The sequence below is a fragment of the Diceros bicornis genome, chromosome X (assembly GCF_020826845.1).
Source record: "Diceros bicornis minor isolate mBicDic1 chromosome X, mDicBic1.mat.cur, whole genome shotgun sequence".
NCBI classification, from domain to species: Eukaryota; Metazoa; Chordata; class Mammalia; order Perissodactyla; family Rhinocerotidae; genus Diceros; species Diceros bicornis.
Genome location: NC_080781.1, coordinates 18,105,502 through 18,126,725, shown reverse-complemented (window position 1 = coordinate 18,126,725; position 21,224 = coordinate 18,105,502). Strand labels below are relative to the sequence as shown.

At 43.9% G+C, this 21,224-nt stretch overlaps 1 protein-coding gene across 1 annotated transcript in view; it reads left to right on the top strand.

Annotated features, from left to right (window-relative positions):
• SMPX (small muscle protein X-linked) overlaps positions 1 to 20,789 on the top strand; it is a 45,104-nt gene extending 24,315 nt beyond the window's left edge. The window contains exon 4 of the mRNA XM_058535392.1: positions 20,737 to 20,789. The gene's annotated coding sequence lies outside the window, so the exon portion shown is untranslated. The remainder of the gene's footprint in view (positions 1 to 20,736) is intronic.
• Positions 20,790 to 21,224: the final 435 nt, after the last annotated feature.

Genomic DNA, 21,224 nt, shown 5'->3' with positions numbered 1-21,224 from the left:
GTTTCCCACTTGGTTAGGATAAAGATGAGTTCTGCAGTGGTTCTGAACTGCATCAAGGTTTTATTCATTTGTTTTCCTGCCTGGCCAAGCTATTGTTCTAGGCCCTGGTTACAGCCTGTGTGGGCGTTAAGTACTCTCGGAGGTGAAGGTGAGGAGCCTTTGTGCTGATTGTGGCACTTGCGTTCAGAGCCTCTCCACAGCCAACACACAGAAGCTACCTGGATGGTTTCTGTTAAAACAGAGATCTTGAGGGCCTAGAGTGTGAATTCTCAGGAGGGAGTTGGAATTGATGAGAGAGCTTTCAGGGAATAGACCTGAGACCAAAGAATCACATCTGCTCCAAACAGTTTGGTAGAAGGCAGAAGTGACTCAGGACCCAATTCTGTAGAACCTTGTACACTGGCACATAGATTTCCATGGGCTCAAGTACAGTTACGACTGGCACTTGCCCTGCTCCCAGTGCAATGGAACTCATTACCCTATCTCAGTGGTTCTTGGCGGTGGGGGTGGGTGTGGGGGGCAAAGTCTGGAGACAATTTGAATTGTCACAACTGGGAGGAGGTATGGGCTGCTACTGTCATCTAGTGAGGAGACGCTAGGGATGCTAGTATATGTCCCACAGTACCCAGGACAGCCCCCTCACACAACAAAGAATTATCTAGTTCCAAATATTAGTGGTGCTGAGAGTAAGTAACCCTGATTTATCTACCTGAGAGGTTGATGTCAAGACCAACTTGTTGCCAATTTTCCTTTTCCAAGCAATCAATGCATTGCATTTTACAGAAATTAAAACATTAACAAAAAGAGAATAGTAATGAATCAACCAATATTTATAATCTCTTAGCAGTAATCAGAGACTTAGGAATAAAGCACTCTTAAACATGATTCTTTTGTCGATTGGTAAACTAAATATAGTTATGGTATATGGTATATATAGAATATTCCTGAGTTAGAGTGTTAGGTCTTAAACACAACTATTTTTTGTAGGTTATTGTTTCATCGCAAATGTATCAGAAGGCAGTAGGTTATCTCAGCAGCTCATCAAGTCTTTTAAAATATTAATGTTGAGCATTAGTAATCATTAGCACAAACATCAGTCATCATTTTTATTGTCATTATTAGCGTTTATTATATGCTCATGATATGCTCCATGCCGTGCCTTGTGCTTCACATATGTTATTTCATTTACTCCTCGTGCTGACTGCATGGGGTGTATACTATGCTGCCCATGTCATTTATGGGGGAAGGAAGGCTAAGAGAGTTTATGCAACCTGACCAAGGTCATGCAGCTTGTAAGTCACAGAAGTGAGATGCACACTGTCATCTCATACTCCACAGCCAGTGCTTTTTTTTTTTTTTTGTGAGGAATATCAGCCCTGAGCTAACATCCATGCCAATCCTCCTCTTTTTGCTGAGGAAGACCGGCCCTGAGCTAACATCTATTGCCAATCTTCCTCCTTTTTTTTTTCCCTCTGTCTCCCCAAAGCCCCAGTAGATAGTTGTATGTCATAGTTGCACATCCTTCTAGTTGCTGTATGTGGGACGCGGCCCCAGCATGGCCGGAGAAGCGGTGCGTCTGTGCATGCCCGGGATCTGAACCTGGGGCACGGGTAGTGGAGTGCGTGCACTTAACCGCTAAGCCACAGGGCCGGCCCCCCCACAGCCAGTGCTTTTAATCACTCTCACCCACTGCATTCCCTTTCAGTTATAGTCTTCCAGGCTTTGGAATATTTCACTGCGTTAGGTTGAAGTAAAACAAGCAAAGGCTAAAAAGCTTGCAGAAACTGTCACCTCCACAGAGGTGACACCACAACTCTGACATGTTGGCTTATTCATTTGTTCGTTTATTCATTCATTCATTCATCCATTCATGCATGCATTCATTCATTCATTCAACAAGTATTTATTAAGCATAAAACATGCACCAGGTGCCGAGGATATCAGCTTTAGGGATTCAAATACGAATCAGAGAGAGTATCTACCTGGGTTCAGTTCATGCAGAACATTGCATGGAAGCACAAATAATTTGTTCTTTTTAAGGGTCTTGAAAAAAAGGAAGGGTTAATATCTGTAAATATCAGAGAAAACAAGAAAGAGAGAGACAGACTGAGAGAAAGGCAAAGGAAGAGAAGGAAAGGAGGGGAGGGGGAAAGAGGAGAGGAGACAGAACAGCAGCGATTGTGGCGGTGCTGGAGATGACGTGGACCTGGCCCAGTGCTGACAAACTGCAGCAGAGGGACGCCAGGCCTCTGCAGAGCCGCCTTTGCTCCTGGGAAGAGCGAGGGCTTGGCAGGCCGTCTCTGTGTCATCATGAGGCAGCCATCTCCTACCCATGAAGCCTTTTCTCTCATTCCCTATCATGCTGTGCAGCCCACGCAGAAAACTGGGGAAATGAATTCCGGGCTGTCTAATCAGGCTTGGCTGCATCGTGACGACGCTGCTCGTTTTAACTCCCTGCACACGTTGTGGCATTTGAGAAGGAGAAGGAATCACGAGGAGCACATCAGGACTTGCACATTTAACTTGTACTCCCTCGCCACCGCTCCCTGCCTGTGAACTGATCATTCCACACCCTCTGGTTTAGGGCTGTATGCAGATGGCAAGGTGGTGGCTGCTTTAATCCCGGGCAGGGGCGGTCAATTGGCTTTTCACTGAGGGAAATTTCTATTAAGCAATCGACAGATTAGAGTCACTTTTGTCCAGGCAGGTGGCACAAAGGCTGCTCAGAACAACTGCTCATCTTGACTGCTGGAAAGATTGCAGAAAGCAAGCCTGTCCTACTGCTCAAAAGTCATTGGATACCTTCCGTAGAAAGGACAGTGGCATTTCCTTCCACGCTGGAGGGTCCTGACATGTAGCGGGCCCAGCCAAATCCTTAACAAGTAATGCACATTTTACTGCCTAGCTGTCACCGGACCCCCAATTTTGAATACAAATGATAGGAATCATGGCTGCCCTTTAGTTTCAGAGGCAACAATTAATTCCTGAAAACTTACCAAACAGGTTTATTAAATTCTGAGTGTTCAAACATCCGTTTATTCAGACTCAATTAATTTTCATTTCCTAATCAGTTTGTACATGGGCTACTTGGAATTTACCTTGGCTGAATTAACCTTTTTTTTCATAATGCAAGTTAACAGCATGACCCGGATTTGAATGGGAAGGATTGAAGGACTGGAATGAATTCGCTCCATTAGTAAGTGAACATCTGTGCACCTACTGTGTGCCGGGCACTGCCACATTTGAGGTAGGCAATGCAAGACGATGTCCCTCAAGAAACTCAGTCTAGGTGGGTGAGGACATGAGACGAGACTGCATATAATGGCTGCAGCAGGAATGAACAAGAAAATAACGCAGCCGTTGAATATAAGTGACAAAGAAAGATTCTAGATAGGATGTTGGAAAACAGATATTCCACTGAAAAGGTTGAGGCACATACAATTTAGAAGTGATTCAGGCATAGGTTCATGCCCTGGCTTTGCCGTTCCCTTGGTCTGTGATTTGGTATAATCGCTCTGCCTCAGTTTCTTCATCTGAAAAATGAAAAAAATACCTACCTCATGGGGGCAATTTTGCTCCCCACTCTAAGGAACCTTCAGCAATGTTTGGAGAAGTTTTTGATTGTCACACCTCAGGGCGGGTTCTATGACATCTAGCAGGCAGAGGCCAGTGACGCCACTAAACATCCCACAATGCACAGTGTCTTAAGAGGGGAACATAAAGACAGTGAGTTATCTCAGATGGGGCACCTGGCACGAACTGGCATGCAGAAAGTGATCATCCCCTTTGCTCTCTCCACAACCTGCCCATGCCCTCTGCCCTCAGCCCCTTTCTCCCAAGGGCAGGGGCCGGTTGGTTGGTTGGTTGGTTGGTTGGTTTTTAAATGAAATACTCTCTAAAGAGTAGCTCTGTGTGTTTCCCCAGGGAATATGAAAAAGCTCACTGGAAACGCAAACCCCTTAGCTGTCTGTGACTAATGTAAGCTCACTGAAGCACTTGTAAGCATCCGGAGGATCTCTTTCTCAGTCACCACCCACCTTGAATCATTCGAGCTTGAGCCAGTTCGTGAGATGATTTCTAACCTGCAAGTGTCCTCTTTCTCCTGGAGGAGGCATCGCAGTCCCATTTTTCAAAACATGCAGCAGCTCCTGTTTCCAAAGCCCTGGTCTTGAGACAGCAAAATCACCAATATTTCACTTGAGCACTTTCATTTTGTTTTGGAGACGTCAAGGGATCACTCGCACCCCGTCTGCCATTTTTAACTAGTAAATGCATCTGGTTTGTAATTTCCGACTTTTCTCTGAAGAAAATCAGTTTAAGAAATATTTGGAGAGTCAAGCTACCATTCTGCTACTATCAAGGAGAAGTGAAACAATGCATTTCAGACACCATTTTTCCTGTGCATTTCAAATGGGCTTGATGGCCAAAAAGAAGTACCTCATCTTTTTGATAATCTTTTGTACGCAGACTATGTACTATTGGAGTCTGGTCCAGAAACTAAAACAAGATCCATGGCGGTCTAAACATCTAAACAGCCCCAGCTGTCTTCTCTCTGGAATCCTGTCCTGGCCTATGCCCCATTCACATCCAATTTCCACCTATTATTACTGTCCAGGAGGGGTCTCTCCCTCTTTCTGACGTTACTTAATCTGATAATTAAGTAGCATCTACTTTGCAATAAGAGTGAAACAGGTAGGCAGTCAGTTATAAATACAGGTGTCAAATAACATGGCAGCTTGGAGACTGTGAAATGACCACATCAGGGGGAGGGTATCACAAGCTAGGCAATGAGGAAAGAGAGGCTTGTTTGGGGTTTTATGGCCAAATCCAAATCATATCTTTTAACTAGAGGCTAATAGTAGCAATAATATTAACAAGCCCTTGAGCTTGATTTTGAGAATTCCAAAGTACTTTTAGGTTCATTCTCTCTTTCGAGGCTCACAACAGTCCTGTGAGACAGGTAGGGCAGGAACTGAATTTGCAATTCATTCTTACGTGACTTCCAACTTTAGACAGGGTGGAAGATTGTGGGATAGATCGTCATCTCCCTCCAGAGAAAGTTCATTTTAAGACTAGTTATTAATTAAGCCTAGTTAAGTCCATCTGTAGAAAATGGGTGTGATCTCTTTTAATCAGAAAAGTAGGATCACCAGGCAGTCTGCAGCAGGTGCCAAGGAGGGGTTAGTTACAACCCATGCTGTGGGCCAGAACCGAACAGATAATGGCTGTGCTTATACCCGGAAGGACTTTTCTCATTGACATAAAGAGATAGCTAGGGGGCCGGCCCAGTGGCGCAGCGGTTAAGTGCGCGCGCTCCGCTTCGGCGGCCCAGGGTTCACAGGTTCGGATCCCGGGCGCGCACCGACGCACTGCTTGTCAAGCCATGCTGTGGCGGCGTCCCATATAAAATAGAGGAAGATGGGCACGGATGTTAGCCCAGGGCCAGTCTTCCTCAGCAAAAAGAGGGGAATTGGCAACGGATGTTAGCTCAGGGCTAATTTTCCTCACACACACATACACACACACACACACACACACACACACACACAAAAGATAGCTAGGATTAATCTACCCACATCCATCTATAGACATATTTCAAAGGAAATGTACTATCTCAATTCCCATCTCTATTTACTGTGTTCTTGCTCTAATTTTTAAAAATCACACTGTATTCTTTGTATACATATAAACATGCAACACACACATGTGCGCGCGCACACACACACACACACACAGATTTGATCCCGGATTTGAAAATCAGGTTGAAACGTCTTAATTTCAGAAAGACTAGGTAGCAAACAAATGCACCTGGGGAAAACTTCACTATAAGATGCCCCCAAATCATCACCCTAAAAGTCAACTCCTCTGGAAAGCTCTCCATTGTAACCAGCAGCCAAGAAATGGCGTCCCAGACTCCCTGCAGAATCATATACGAAGTTTACTGCTGGTTATCTGTTAGGGGAGAGAGAGGCTGGGAGTCATACTGAGCCAAATCCAATCCAATCATGGGCCAATTATAGACCTGCTTCCATTGCCAGGAGCAGACCACACCACCAACTGCGCTGGTCTCAGAGCCCCTGGCTGGCAGGGACTCCCAGAGCGTGGGAAGAAGAGTGCTTGGCCCAGATAAGACAAAACAGCTAATAACGCTCGGGGACCAGCACAGATGGCAAATGCAACTGCATTAGAATGGCTCCTGAACCTCCTCACCAACTCACTGCCATCCCTTCATAATTGACTCCACTCGGTTTTTTCTCCTGGGTGGCACCCTTTCTCACTAGGTGATCAAATTATGTAATGCCAAGAGGTAGTAGGCAGGGCTTCGCTGCTGTACTCGGGGTCAACCTGCTGCAGTCCTGCATTCTTGGCCACGGTGCTAACTAGGAACACAGGGCCTGGATACCTGCATCACCACTGACAACCTCACTGAACATGTAGAAAACAAAATGCCAAGAAACTTGTTAGAAACTTGTGTTAGGCAAAAATAAAGCTATCTCTATTAAAAATCAAAACAACTTTATAAATTTGGGCTGGCACTTCCAACTGACTGCAATCATTTCAGGCCCACATTCTAGCATCCGATAGCATAGTTATTCCTCCAGGCTGGCTTTGCATGTCTGATCTGCCAGTTTGAGAACAAGCTCTTCCCTATCTTTAACCGAGATCTTGAGGAGAGTGGGGACAAGGCAGCACCAAGGACAGCATCCTGTGGGCTGCAGCAATGGAAACTCTTCAGATGGGCCTAAAGCAGTGGTTCTCAAACTTTCTCATGCGCCAGCATCATCTGGAAAGCTTCTTGAAGGTTGCTGGGCCCCACCCCCAGAGCTGCTGATTCAGTAGGTCTGGGGTGGGCCCGAGAATTTGCATTTCTGACAAGCCCCCAGGCTGCTGCTGCTGGTTTGGGGACCACTGACCTAGAGCCATCAATCTAGATTGTTAAGGTCTAGACATTTAAAATCCCCTAACTATCCCAGTACCTGGTCCATAGTTTTATAGGCTAGGATCCAAAGGTATGGTGAGTGACTTGGTCAAATTTCCTTGCTGAAATTCAGACATACGAAGCATCAATGAAGCAATAATCATTAATGCCTATAATAGTGCTTCCAAGGGTCGGGCACTGTCCCAAGCACTTTACTTTGTGATTCTTAAATGAGCAAGTATACATAAGAGCTCCATTTTACAGGCGAAAAAACTGAGGTGCAGAGAGGTTATGTGACTTCCCCCGAGGCAGCACAACTAGACAGTGGGGCAGCCAGGATTCAAATCTAGGCTGTCTGACTCTTAACCATTGCCTTAGGCTGATTCTCCATGTGGCAGATAGGATAAGCTCCATGGGGGTGAAATGTGCTGTGTAAATTCTAAGGGACAATCCTAATATAACGGATGAGGAATTCTGCCAGTGGCATCAACCTACCTACCAGTCACTTAACCTCACTGACACAACATTAATTCCTATAACTCTTTATTAAGTTCTGACACTGCTACAGTCCAAGGGTCGGCAAATCAGGGCCCACAGACCAAATCCAGCCCACTGCCTTGTTTTCTTTTTAGTTCAACTTTTTATGTTGAGATAATTTGAGATTCACATGCAGTTGTAAGAAATAATACGAAGAGATCCCTGGATGCAATGATGGGGAAGAAAGAAGAGGATTCATTTTTCTAATCTCTATAGAAATATATTTTTTAAGATTTTTATTTTATTTATTTTTTCCCCTCAAAGCCCCAGTAGATAGTTGTATGTCATAGCTGCACATCCTTCTAGTTGCTGTATGTGGGACGCGGCCTCAGCATGGCCGGAGAAGCGGTGCGTCGGTGAGTGCCTGGGATCCGAACCCTGGGCCCCCAGCAGCGGAGCGCACGCACTTAACCGCTAACCCACGGGGCCAGCCCTATAGAAATATTTCTAAGGAAGGCCTTATCAAGTTTCAAATATATGCAGAGACCAAAAAGCCAGGTTTGATAGTCTTCACTCCAGCATACAGTTATGGATATCCAGGTAGTGGAAGTAAAACATGAAGGGGGTTCTCAATTTGAACACTTTTCCAGTCCACTACAAGACAGGGCCAGGATCGCAGCTACTGGCTGATTGATAGGCAGTTGTACAGCTTTTCTCGAATATTATGACATAAGAACTGAAGCCAGTTTCTGAACAACTGAGTTGTCCAGCCTTGGGTTTTGGGTAAGAATCATTTATTTTTATTCTAGTTATCTTAGTCCTGGAGTCAGGCAGCAGCAAATTGTTGGATGCAGTTAGACCCATGGCCCTCAGTGCTGACTACACACTAGGATCACCTGGACTTTCCTCACCAGTTACTTCTTTGAGCAAAGGGTATGTTGAACAAGACCCTCAGGTGACTCTACTGTGCAGCTTTGCTCAGAAGGACTGAGTTAGAGGATGTTTCTCATATCCTCCTTGGACAAACCAGACTAAAATCTTTCTTGCTTGGAAAAGTATTTCTTTGGTTGAATATCAAGGTTGTTGGGATCAAAGTCTCTAAATGTGGAAAACAGCCAAGAATTCTTGGAAAGCCATGCAGCATAGATGTACACTTACTCATAGGTGATCCAGTGGTGAGCCACAGCCTCTGTCTGGGATAGGACATGGGGAAGAGATACTGAGTTATCTAGACTGCCATGCGAGTCCAGAACAATAACCATATTGGTCTTAGAAGGGGCCGAAGACACTCTGGTCCCCACTAGAGAGTGTGCTGTGCCTTGTCAGTGTTGTGATGTGTGTCTAGCCAGCAATACGTAGAGTCATATTCTCATAGGTCAGGGCACCATCAATGTTACTTAGTCCAACCAAGACCCAGCCCAGTAGGTCCTCTCTATACTCCCTGCTTTCCAGATATGTCCACTACCTTGGAGAGTCACTTGGGTTTAACCATGAACTCAGCAACTTTTAACCCCTATCCCAATTCATCTCACTCTAAGAATTGCCAGTGCTGGTTTGGTTATTCGTTCCCTCCAAATAATCCCAGTTGCACCCTTTGGAGTGATTCATTAAGAGGAGAGTCCAAGTCCCCAGTCCATCAGAGTTTCTTTTAACAAGCTCAGTCTCTGGGTGTAAACATAAGTAGGTTATGTTTTCAGTATGATGTGCTAAGGACTAACTGCTGGGTGTTGAACTGTTGTATTGTAAGCTTTGGTTCAAGGTCAGCCAGCTATGTTGGCCTGCTCCCACGAAGTTGAATCGATGAGTTCTCAGGATGTCAGGTCTCTAGAGTCTGGCTAGTTACCATTTCAGAAATGCTGAAAGCAATATGGTCCTACCCTGCAGCTAGGATCTGGTTTTTGGTATAATAGCAATGCCAACTTTTCATGATTCCCACCAATAACACCTATTCATTGACATAAAATATAAGAGCTGGACTTGGCCTAAGGCAACTGTAGTAGTTATATATTGCTGTGTAACAAATTACCCCAAACCTAGCAGCTTAAAACAATAAAAAATATTATCTCAGAGTTGCTATGGGTCAGGAATTCAGAAGTGGCTGAGCTGGGTGGTTCTGGCCTGGAGTCCTCCACGAGGTTGCAGTCAAGATATCAGCTGAGACTGCAGTCATCTAAGGCCTTGACTAAGATTGGAAGATCCACTTTCAAGATGGTGCACTCATGCCGCTGGCTAGTTGGTGATGACTGTTATCAGGAGGCCTTGGTGCCTTCCCATGTGGACCTTGCCATTGGACTGCTTGAGTGCCCTCACAACATGGTAGCTGGCTTCCCCCAGAGCCAGTGATCCAAGAGAGAGCAAGGCGGAAGCCACAATGGCGTTTATGACCTGGCCTTGAAAGTCATACTCCGTCATTTCTGTAATATGCTATTGATTACACAAGTTAGCCCTATTCGGTGTTGGAGAGGACTACACAAGGGTATGAATACCAGAAGGCAAGACTCACTGGGGGCCATCTGGGACGATGCCTACAACAGCAGCCTACTCCTCTTTTTTTACCGAAGAGAAAACTGAGGTCCAGAAAAATGAGATTTGCCCAAAGTCACATAGCCTTAACCTTTCCATTTTTGCTTTTCTTTCAACCCCACTGATCCTCACAATTTCTTGTATTTTTTTAAAACACCAAATGTTATTTACCTTTGGGGAGATTAGAAAAATTATTTCCAAATGTGAAGCCGATTTCCCTGATGTTTTTAATAGCGAAAGCCTTTAGAAACCAGCCAACATATAAGCAAAGTGCATACTCCGGGCACACGGGAAAGGTTTTTCTTCACTTTCTTGAATCATTAGGGAGGAGGCAGGAAGAAGAAAGCAGAACCCCTTAGGGAGGGCAAACCCAGAAGTGAACTAAAAATCAAGTGTTTGATGGATAAATGTTAGCTTTTGCACACTGCCCTCTCTCCTCGGCTCATTCTCATATTATGATGGTTTTCCTGCTCTCTCTTTTGATTTCTGAGGGTGAAAACAAGAACAACAGGAAAAAAGCAGAGAGTATCACCAAAAGTCAAACCAGTGGAAGGGCCACCCTCCTCAGGAGTTGCTGTGTCATTAATCCCAGATGAAAGACAGTGATCCAGCCATAGGAACTCCCTAGGAGAAGCACAGAATTTTTTTCTGTAAAAACGTATGTTTCTGAAACATGCACACACACCCACACACAGATTTTTAAATACAAAACTCAAAACTGTGATAAATATTTTCAGTTCTTTTCTTTTCAGGCTCCTCTTTGAAACAGTTGTCTTCTAAGAAAGGCAACAACAAGAAGGAAACTTCTCGTATATTCTCTATTCCTTTTCAATCAGTTAAAAAACAAGGCCTGTCATCTCTGATCAATGTAACTAGTCAGGAGACATAACGACTTTCTCCCTGCCTGACCTATTTTGTCTAATGGGGCCCACTCCTTTGCCCTCTGACAAGCTACCTTCTCTCCTGAGTTCCATTTATAGCAGGGCTTTATTAATGGTTAACTCGTTAGGAACGGATCTGTTTCCCTCCCAAGGCTTATTTCCCCTGTTCAATAAATTAAGCCATGGGATCGGAGAGACTGTCCATTTCTATTTTATGTAAGCTCAGATTCTTCCTAGCCCACAAAATACTGTGAATTGACAGGTGAGAGCTCAGGGTGAGTTCCTGCCCAGCAGCCTGTGGTCACTTGTGATTTGTCTCGTATTTGGTTCTCTGGGTAACGCTTGTGAGGCCCGTGGGAATTTCCCTGTCCTCGATGGAAGTCTGAGATCTGGAGCCAAAGTGCTTCAGTGAGGAGCCCCTGGGCCTTTGCTAATGGTGAAAGGTCCTCCCTTCTCAGTTCTCAGGCAAAAGCCCTTGGACAAGTGCTATGAGTTTCTGATATGTTTGACCCCTCTCTCCACCTTGAAAGAAGGTTTGCAAACTCCATCCGCCATTCTTGTTGCTGTCACACAGGTGACCTCACTGAACAACTGGAGCATTAATGGTCCACAGCTGTCAAAGTGATCTGTGCACTTCACTCCTTAAAGCCTTTTCTCGCTTGCTTTCAGTTGTCAGAGTCCTGCAGTTAACAGATCTTTCAAAAGAAAAGAAAAGAAAAGACAAAATACAACAGTGATAACATCCTTCAGTGGCTCCCCATTACCCTTAGGGCCTGCAATAATGGGCTTAGACTCACCAGGGTTTTCCCATCTTGCATTTCTGCCCACCCAGGGCATTCTTTGCTCCAACCCTAGTGAACTTCTCCTAGTTCATGGAGGTGCCATACTAACTCTAGGCCTTTACATGTGCTCAGAATATTCTTTTCCCATCTCTCTCTCCTCCTCTACCAATTAGCTGGCTAACTCCTACCCATCATTCAGGTTTCAGTTTAAATACTATTCCTGAAAAGCCTTTCCATAGCCCCTTAAACTGGATAAAGCATCCCCAGCTTCCTGTGTTTGTTCCCTCACAGCAGCACCCATCACAATGGAGGAGTGGATTGCCGTCACTTATTTTATGTCTGACTTTCCCTCCAGATGTTCAGTTCCATGAAGGGGGATAACTTGTCCGCTAGTGTATCCATATTGCCTAATACATTTTCTGGCATATGAAGTAACCAAAATAAAACCATAGTCTGCTTTCCACCTTAAGACCATTTAAGCACATTTAAGCACAGAGCTTTATCCAAAAGAAACATAAATCAATCACCAAAAATGGCCTCAAAAAGGAATGCAAATCTTTACCTAATAGAGGTTTACATTGTAAAACACACATAAAACTACCTAAAAATTCTCTTGATTCATTATCAGGCCAAGATTCCTTCATCCCAGAGACTTCTTACCCTAAATCTCTCCCTTCTTTCCCCCAAATATAGCTAACCACTGATTGCCCCAGCCTTTCTCTTTTTTCGTAATTTCCACGCAATTCACTCCTTTCAATTCTCCTCTCCACCCATTTAGAGCTCCGCCAACCATCGGCACCACAAAGAGTTTGAAGCCAAGATGACAAAGACCGAATCTTGCTTGGAAGGCAGAGCGAGAGGAAGGGATGTGTCTACTTATAAGCTTTTTGTGGGTGTTTGTCTCAGAATAATAGTAATAGTGCACATTTATTGAGAATTTACTATGTGGGAGGCATTCTGCTAAATGCTTTAATATGTTATCCTCACAACAATCTTGTGAGCTCAATACTATTATTTTCCTATACTTCAGAAGAACACTTGCCCAAGGTGACACAGCTAGGAAGCAAGAGAGCTGGGATCTGAAGGCAATCTGTGCTAAAATGTCTCCACAGTAGGCACTCAGTAAACATTAGCTGAATGTATAGACAGGGTCCCACCTGGGAGGCAGTTGGAGACTGGCAAGGCAGAGGGTGCTAAAGCAATTTCTCTGATGAACTGACTGCAAGTGCATGTCAAAGCTTTATTTCAAAGTTGCTTCAAAGAGGCTTCAAAAAAACAGTTCAAAAACTTGGAGTAGGAAAAAATGTGGTTAGCTAACATTGTTAGACCAGGTACAAGTGGTCATTAAACTCTGTTACAAGGCTAATTTAGCAAGGCAGGTAAATCTAATTTCCCAGAAGGGGCTCTTAAATCTCATTAAAGTTGATCAGAAAATCACTCATATGTTTTATCAGAATTGCTTCCCAGAAGGGACCACTCAGCACACCAGAGCACACAGCTGTCCCAGCTCAGGTTTAGGATCATTTTCTTTCACGGTGCATTTCTTTCACTGAGCATTTCTCAACCTCAGCACTATTGATGTTTGGCCTGGATAACTCTGGGGTGGGGGCTGCCCTGGGCACTGTAGGATGCCCAGAGCATCCCTGGTTTCTACCCATCAGATGCCAGTGGCACCTCCTCCTCCTGGTTGTAATAACAGAAAATGTCTCCACATATTGCCAAATGTCCTCCGAGGGGGCAAAATACCCCCACCCCAATTGAGAACCACTGCTCTAGACCCTTGATTCTCCAAGTGTGGTCCATGGACCAACAACAACAGCATCCCTTGGGGGGTTGCTAGCAATGCACAACCTCAGGCCCACCCCAGACCTCCCGAGTCAAAATCTGCAGTTTAACAAGATCCCCAGGTGCCTCTATGGACAGTAAAGTCTGACAATCGTTTCCAGGCCAGTGGTTCTTAACCTTGGCTGCACATCAGAGGCCTGGGAACTTAAAAAAATACTGATCCCACCCCCAGAGACTCTGATGTCTTTAGTCTGGGGCAGCCTGGGCCTTGGGATTTTAAAAAACTCCCTTGGTGGTTCTAATGAGCAGCCAAGTTTGAGCTCCTATTTTGGGTGGTTAAAAATCCTCACCCCACAACTTTGGGAATGATTTATACAACAGCCAAGAAACAAGACCCCAAATCTCCAAAGCAATGCTTCTTTCCTTTCCATGAATATCCTTCATTTTTGACCTCTTATCACTTTTAAGATGACAAAATTAAAGTCCTTTGATGATAGCTTCAAAAGGTAGGATTTGGCTGTAACTAACTTTCAAAATAATGGTTGGAATGATTTGGAGAAAAAAGTGAAGTCATTGATTAAGCTTCCCCAGATAGCTTTTTAAAGAAGTAAGGGCCATCAAAATCATCCCTCAAAACCTTGCTAATTAAAAAAAATTTTCTGTACTTGAAAAAACAAACATTAAATAGAAAACTCTATCAAGAATATTGTTTTGTGTGAAAGGTACAATTATATAAAGAGCCCATGCAAATTGGGAAGCAAAACACTAATACCTTAATAGATAAATAGATAAAGGAAATGAACTCACTATTCTCAAAAGTGGGTGTGTAATTAGTAGAGAAGCATGAGAAAATGTGCAGCCTCGCTAGTAATCAAAGGGATGCTCAATGAAAAAAGAGTTATTACCATTTTCCTCTTACAATACTCACAAAGATGAGTGGGAAACTGATCATGAAACAGGCACTTGCTCACTCACTCAGCAGATAATGAGTGTCTTCTGCACGGTAGGTGCTATGCTAACCTAGATGATGAGGTCGTGGGGCTTAGTAAATGGAGAAAGTTCCAGCCATTGTGGATTTATATGTCCCGCAACCCAGTTAGGCCTTGATGGAAGCTATCCTAAAGAAAATGTTCATGTGGAAAAAGTTTTGTTCATTTATCATGGCGAAATTGATTAAGAACCTGTGTCCAATAATTGGATTACAATGAAGTAAACTCTGGTGTATCCATCTGATGAAATACTATGGACACTATTTGTGATACAATGAAAGATAAATGAAAAAAGAATACAAACAGTAGAAACTGGAAACATGGTTCAGTAATCAAGTAAACTTTGAAAATGCTACATGCTATCATCCTCACACTGAATACACACAATATCCATTTGTATATTTAAAGCTCTGTGGAGCCCTAAAACTAAGAAAATGGTTTATCTTTGCTTAAACCCAGTATTTCTCAATTTATCTGACCATGGAAAGTTTCTTTTTTTTCCCCTTCCCTTCCTTCCCTTCTTTCAAAAGTGCAACTTGTTTGATCATCTCTGGGAACTAGTATTTCTCAAATGAACGAACAAAACCTTGAGGATATGCTGGCATATCCGGTAGTATATAAGAGCCATGTAAAAATGAAAGCCATACATGGGTCTATACAGACATAAAAAAATTCATCAAGCTGTTCACTTAAGATTTGTGCATTTTACTCTATAAAAAACTATTAAAAAGAAATCCTGCTAAATTCTGAGAAGGCAAGAAATATTTTTAAATTAAATTTTGGTGTTCATTAGAACAAGTACAAGAATGTTTATTAAGCCAAATTATTGATACACTACAGATATATTTCTATATATCATTGTTCATGCAAGGTGCCTCTAATACTGTCAATATGTACAGATTACTTATGCCTATTTTACACAAGTTTTAAAAAAGAGTTTAGCGAAGGGGAAAGAGCTCTAGACAGGCATTTAATCCTGGACCAGCCGTTAACTAGCTGTGTGACCTTGGACAAGCGACTCAACCCCTCTGGATTTTAATTTTCTAGTTTCTAAAATGAGGAGCAATTCTAAAACTCTAGTTCCATTCATTTTTGAAAATAGTTTTACTATTTTAGAAGATGATAAAGCTTTATAGTTCTATCTTTGCCTGATGGTACATCAAAAGCCAGGTTTTTACTTGAATCCTGAGTCTTTGGACCACTCAGTACCATCATTGTTACTGTAAAAACAAACAAATAAACAAAGTCAATCAGCTCTAAGGTGATCCCATGACAGTGGGCTTTCCAGGACGCCTTATTGGAGAGAGACAGGGAGGCCTATATTTGTTTCAGAGCTTCTGTTAACTTTATGTCAAGAAATTGGTTTTCCATTTGGATGTTCCAGAACCCCTGGCTGCCACAAACCATTGCCAGATGGTTCTAAGATGATTCTGGGTATTTCTGATGTAAGCACCACTGTCTCTAGGCCTCAGATGCTCAGACCTAAACAAAACAGAAGGGTTTCGCCATCTTTGGAAACTCTGAGCCTCTTGGTTAAGACAGCAATCTCCTCGACTCATTTACCACTTTGTCTGCCTCTGGGTGTTATTGAGCGCTGCTTTGCTAGGGAAGTCTTGGATCAGTGTTTCTCCAGTGAAGTCAGTGGCCCCTTGAGAAACAGGGAAGTCTGTGCTCTGATGGATGGAGAGAAATTGACCACAAAACCAGGAGCCACCAGTGGTGGCCAGTCTGGGATTATGCCCCTTTGTCCACCAAGATCTCCCCAAATTCAATGTTGTCTCAGTCATCAGCCCCCGACTGACTTGATATCCAATACAACAAACTCTCAATACAATAGGGTCAAAACATCCCTTTTGAGCCTATTTTAATGAGATTTGACCTGGACATGCAATTTGCCTTTTCCTTAAGGTCACTTAAATTCTCCACGTGCAGAACATAACACTACTTGAATCTAGATTTCAGGTGCAGAATTCTACAAAAAAAAATGTCCTGCTGTTTGTGCCTTTCTCATCTTCCCTGCTTTTACTAGTTATGGTAGAAACATTTCAATTTTCACTTTAGCCACCAAAGGCTTCATGATGCACAAAAGCCTATTTGAGTCGATATTTCATAGCTTAAGAAAAAAAGTTTTTAAAGTTTTTACTTAGGGTTTTAATTCTCTTACGTTATGAGAGGCTGTTTGGGATAAAAGAAAGAGTTCTGGGGTTGGAGTTACCCAGGTGCAATTCCAGGCCATGCACTTTCTGTCTCCCTGACCTCGGTGTGTGCAGGTCTGTAGGAGCCTCAGCTATAGCTCGTACCACCTCCCGCTCTGTGCGGCCATGATGATCACATGGGACAATGTGTGTGAACATGTATCATAAACTCCAGAGGACTCCACAAATGCCCTCTAACAAACTCCAAAGCTTCAACTAGTTTGCCCTGGGTGCATGGTCCTCCATTGCCTATGGAACCAGATGGAACATGAGGCACAACCTTTCTCTTGACTACTTTTGAGTGTCACCACGTTTATGGCTCTATGATTTCGCACCATGTAGGAGGAAGTAATCATTGCACCACCCCCAAGTGTCTGGTTAAAGGACCAAATGCAGACAAGTGTCGAGTGAACTCCATTTCCTAAATGATGTATGCGGGGCCGTGGCGACTATGAGTAACACAGCTATATATAAATGGGTCATGGCAAGGCGTAAACATCACATGCTCCTCAGTCCAGACTTAGGGCGACATAAGGGAGATATTTGGTGTATCACCCCTGCGCCAGCCGAAGGGTGCTTTTCCCGAATGTAAACTACAAGTGGGGCTTCCGTGTCCTTTTTGATTTGGGTACAAAAGGTGTGTGGGGTAGCTGGAGAGTGACTATTCAGCAGAGTGCCTCTCATTCCCCATCATTCTCACAAATGTCCCCTACAAGAGAACAGGACACAGGAGAATAGCTGACAGCTGTTGTCTAGGCAGCAAAGCAGTGTGGCCTGGGATACCACCCAACTCACTTGCATTCCAATAACCCGACAAACAAGTGTGCTTTACAGCCTGGGCAATTTTAGCTCTGGATCCCTTCCCATTGTTCCCATTTCTAAATTTGAGAGTCTCGATTCCTGGATTCTTGAATTCTGGTAACAGACAGGCATTCTGAGAACACGATGAGTCCCACAAGGCCAAGGATGGAGACTCAGGTCCTCTGAGGGCTTTGGACTCCTGAAAGGACCATATGTGACCTTAGCTGTCAGCAGTGTCCTGTGTCCACGGTTGCTGGGCCCTCTCAGGTTCTACTGGGAGCTGGGAGGGAGAGGGGAAGCTGAGGGGGGCAGAGTGGTCTGCAGAAGGACAACTGCAATGACTCCTCTGTTCCATCTGCTGCCTCCTGCCTGGTTCCTTCTACAAAGAAGGAAGGGTTCACTTTGTAGATTAAATTAGGTAACTGTAAAGACAGTGGTGGCGTGCCTGGCATGTAGTAGGTGCTCTAAACCGGCCCCATCACCATCAGCTGTTTCTCCACCCCGATATGAAGCATGGGCCGACGGCATTGGCCCAGCATCCCCATCTTCAACTCGTTTCCCATGCTTCCCTTGGCTCACAGGCGCAGCGAGCGAAGGGGGAGAGCACAGTTCCCCTGGGGCTAGTGCTGCATAAAGAATTCCATGCGTTTATTTTTCTAAATACAATGGCCATCTCACAGTGGCCATGATGGTCTGGGCAAACTGGATCAAGGTTTCCCTATGTTTCCAAAACTGTCTCAAAGTCAGAGAGGTCCATGAGCCGAACCCAGCTGTGAGGGGCATCTTAGGGCTTTTAAACAGTCACTGAAGGGTCATTGCAATTGGCTCATCCTATATTTCTCAGTATAACCATAATTTCACCTACCTAGGACAGATATGAGGTGGTCAAAGTCCATATCAAGCCTGTCATGGAAATGGTTCCCATTTCTGGGTTGCAGATGGTGCTCCATAGTCTGGACACTTCTTGGAGAGAAATCACACCTCATAGAACATGCTTTAGTGACAATTTGCTATGACTCATCACTCCTTCCATGATGCTCAGAGCAGTCCAAGGAATGCCTCAGCTTCAAGGGCAGCTTGTCCTGGGCCTCTCACTTAGCCAGAGAGATTGGCCATATGTCACCCAGCACAGTGACCACAGCAGTAAAATGGCTTGAGCGCACAGTGGCCACGACGGGGCTATGGCTGGGGCCTAGGGCAGATTTGACAGCATTGTGAGGATGTAGCACATCAGATCAACACTCCTGGTTTACTGTGTGGCCCTTTGCTCATTCCTGCTGCCTCACGTTGAAGGATGTGGGTTTGGCTGTAACTCCAACTCCAGTTCTTATCCTGTTCTCACTTCTCCCGTGGTTCAACCCATCAATCCTCCGGCCTCAGGCCTCTGAGGCCACATCAGGATTGATGTGTCAGGTGCCATGATAGGCAGTGGGATGTGAAAATGAATAGGACATCTTCATACCCTTCAGAAGGTCACAGCCTAGGGGCAGGACAGCTATGGCAGGAAGGATATGAGAGGAAAGAGATGATGCAGATAAGCAAATAATTACAATGCAGCCTGTTACATGTAGAGTCACGGGTCGGGGGGGCAGATTTTAGTCAAAAGTTATAAGCAAAGAGGGAAAGGCCTGAAGGCTCTTATCATGTTACAGAAGCAGTAAGTGTCCAGCAAACTCAGAGTGCGGGGTACTCGAGGGAGAGTGGTCAGAGACAGACTGGCATGGGGAGCCGGGATGAGGCTGTGAAGTTGCTGGGCAACAAAATGCATTTCACCTGTAAACCCTGGCCTGGGAAGGAGTTGGTGTATTGCTTCCTCTTGGTGACTGGCATGGACTGAAAATTGAGTTTCTAAAAAAAAATAAGTGCTAAAGAAATACGAGAGACTGTGCTGCCTGCTGTTGATAACATTTTTAGTTTTGCAATCGTGAATACCTTCCTACCTTTCCTTCTGATTTGAGAACCATCCAAACCTTCTCTGTTAGTGGAGTGGAAGGAGCCCAGAGTCAGGACACCTGAGTTCAAATCCCAGCTTTTCTATTTACCAGTTATGAGGCCTCGAGCTATTCACTTTGCTTTTTGAAGCTCTATGTATTTCATCTCAACAATGAGTATGACACAAACTGCATCACGGTGATGCTATAAATGTTAACATATACAACATATAAATGACACTCTGGGCTTTGTAATCTCTAAAGAAATACACAGGAAAGCAAAGCTTTCTAAAAGACCTCTGCTGCAGAATCTCCTCAGGGCTCTTTGGCCAGAACTGGGTCTGATGGCTACTCCTAGCTTATGAGACTGGCAAGTTGCGTATTTGGCTACTAGCCTTTGTAGCAGAGAAAAACAAGGGAGAAGGTGGTTGTGAATGAATATAGGGAGAGCCAAACCACAGTGTCTGCCATGGCAGGGGGGACCCTTGTCTGTGGAGCTTTCTTTCTTCAGTTATTGGTAATAAAAAAAATGTGAGCATTCCATTTCTTAGAAACGATTCAGCCCATTCACATAAATAAAACAAACAAGGAATAACACCAAGAAATAATGGAAAACAAATGTGTAAATAATGCCCAACGATCCCTGAGTTACAAGAGCTTTTAAAAGAAATGGCACCATGTCAATTAGCTATTGCTGCATAACCAACCATCCCAAAATCCAATGGCTTAGAACAAAATCATTTATTATTCTGGCTCATATGTTTCTGGCTCAGCTGATCTAGGCTGGGCTCACTTATGCATCAGCGTCAGCTGGGGGCTCTGTGCTAGATGGGGCTCGGTTGGGGCATGTTAGCCAGGGTGGCTCTGCTCCGCATGTTTCTCATCCTTCTCCTGGGATCAGCAGGCAAGCCTGGGCATACACTGGTTATGGCAATGGCAGAGATGTAAGAGTAAATAAAAACGTGATACCTCCTCAATCTTAGGCTCAGAACTGACACACCATCACTCCTGCCTCATTCCATTGGCTGAAGCAAGTCACATGGCCAAACTCGGACATGAGGAATTATACCCATCCACAGTGGTAGGAAGCTAAAAAGTTACATGGCAATAGGGATGGATATAGGGAGGGATGGAGAATTGGAGCCATGATGGTAAAATTACCACAGGCACCAAAGGTCTTGCAAGTCATAAACAAGGTTAGCATTAGACCCTAATCCTTCAAAAGGAAGCCATCCTAATTTAGTTTGGAATTACATAAATCATCAGAGCCAAAGTTGATGGTCACACTTTCTACTCATAGTTCACTTTACATTCATGGAATCAAAAGAAGAAGTTTCCAAGTGAAAATGAGGCCTTCAATTTTGACTTGTACCCATCATATTGATTTACAAGCTGTCCCTAAAAATATCTCACGAAAACTAAACTAATGCTTCCTTTGGTTTTTCTTTTGCAGGCTTGATGTGAAGAATTAAAGAGGAAGAATGGATTCAAATGAAGATAGCTCGCTAAAAAATTTTATATATTTGTATGAAGATGATGAACCTCTTGAATGCCTGTGACTCGAGCAGAAATGTCCTGTTTGTACATTTATATCTCTTCCTTCTAGTTGGCTGCACTTCTTACTTTAATTTACCTTCATGTTTGGCACCTTGCAGAGCAAATCAGCTCAAGAATTCACCACTTGGAGGGTGTGGTTTTGAGGAAGGGTATGATATTACGGAGAGGGATATGGCAATGTGCATAACAATGGTTTTGATTGGAAGACCTCTAAGCTACTTCCCACACTATTTTGGTCAATATTTGGAATGTATTTTAGTTCTTCACCTTCTAAATTATGTCAATAAACTTTTTATGAGTTCAAATAAATATCTGAGTAAAAGTAAAATGTGAATCTAGACTAAATTAATTTTCATATATTCAGATAGCTACATATTTCCCCAC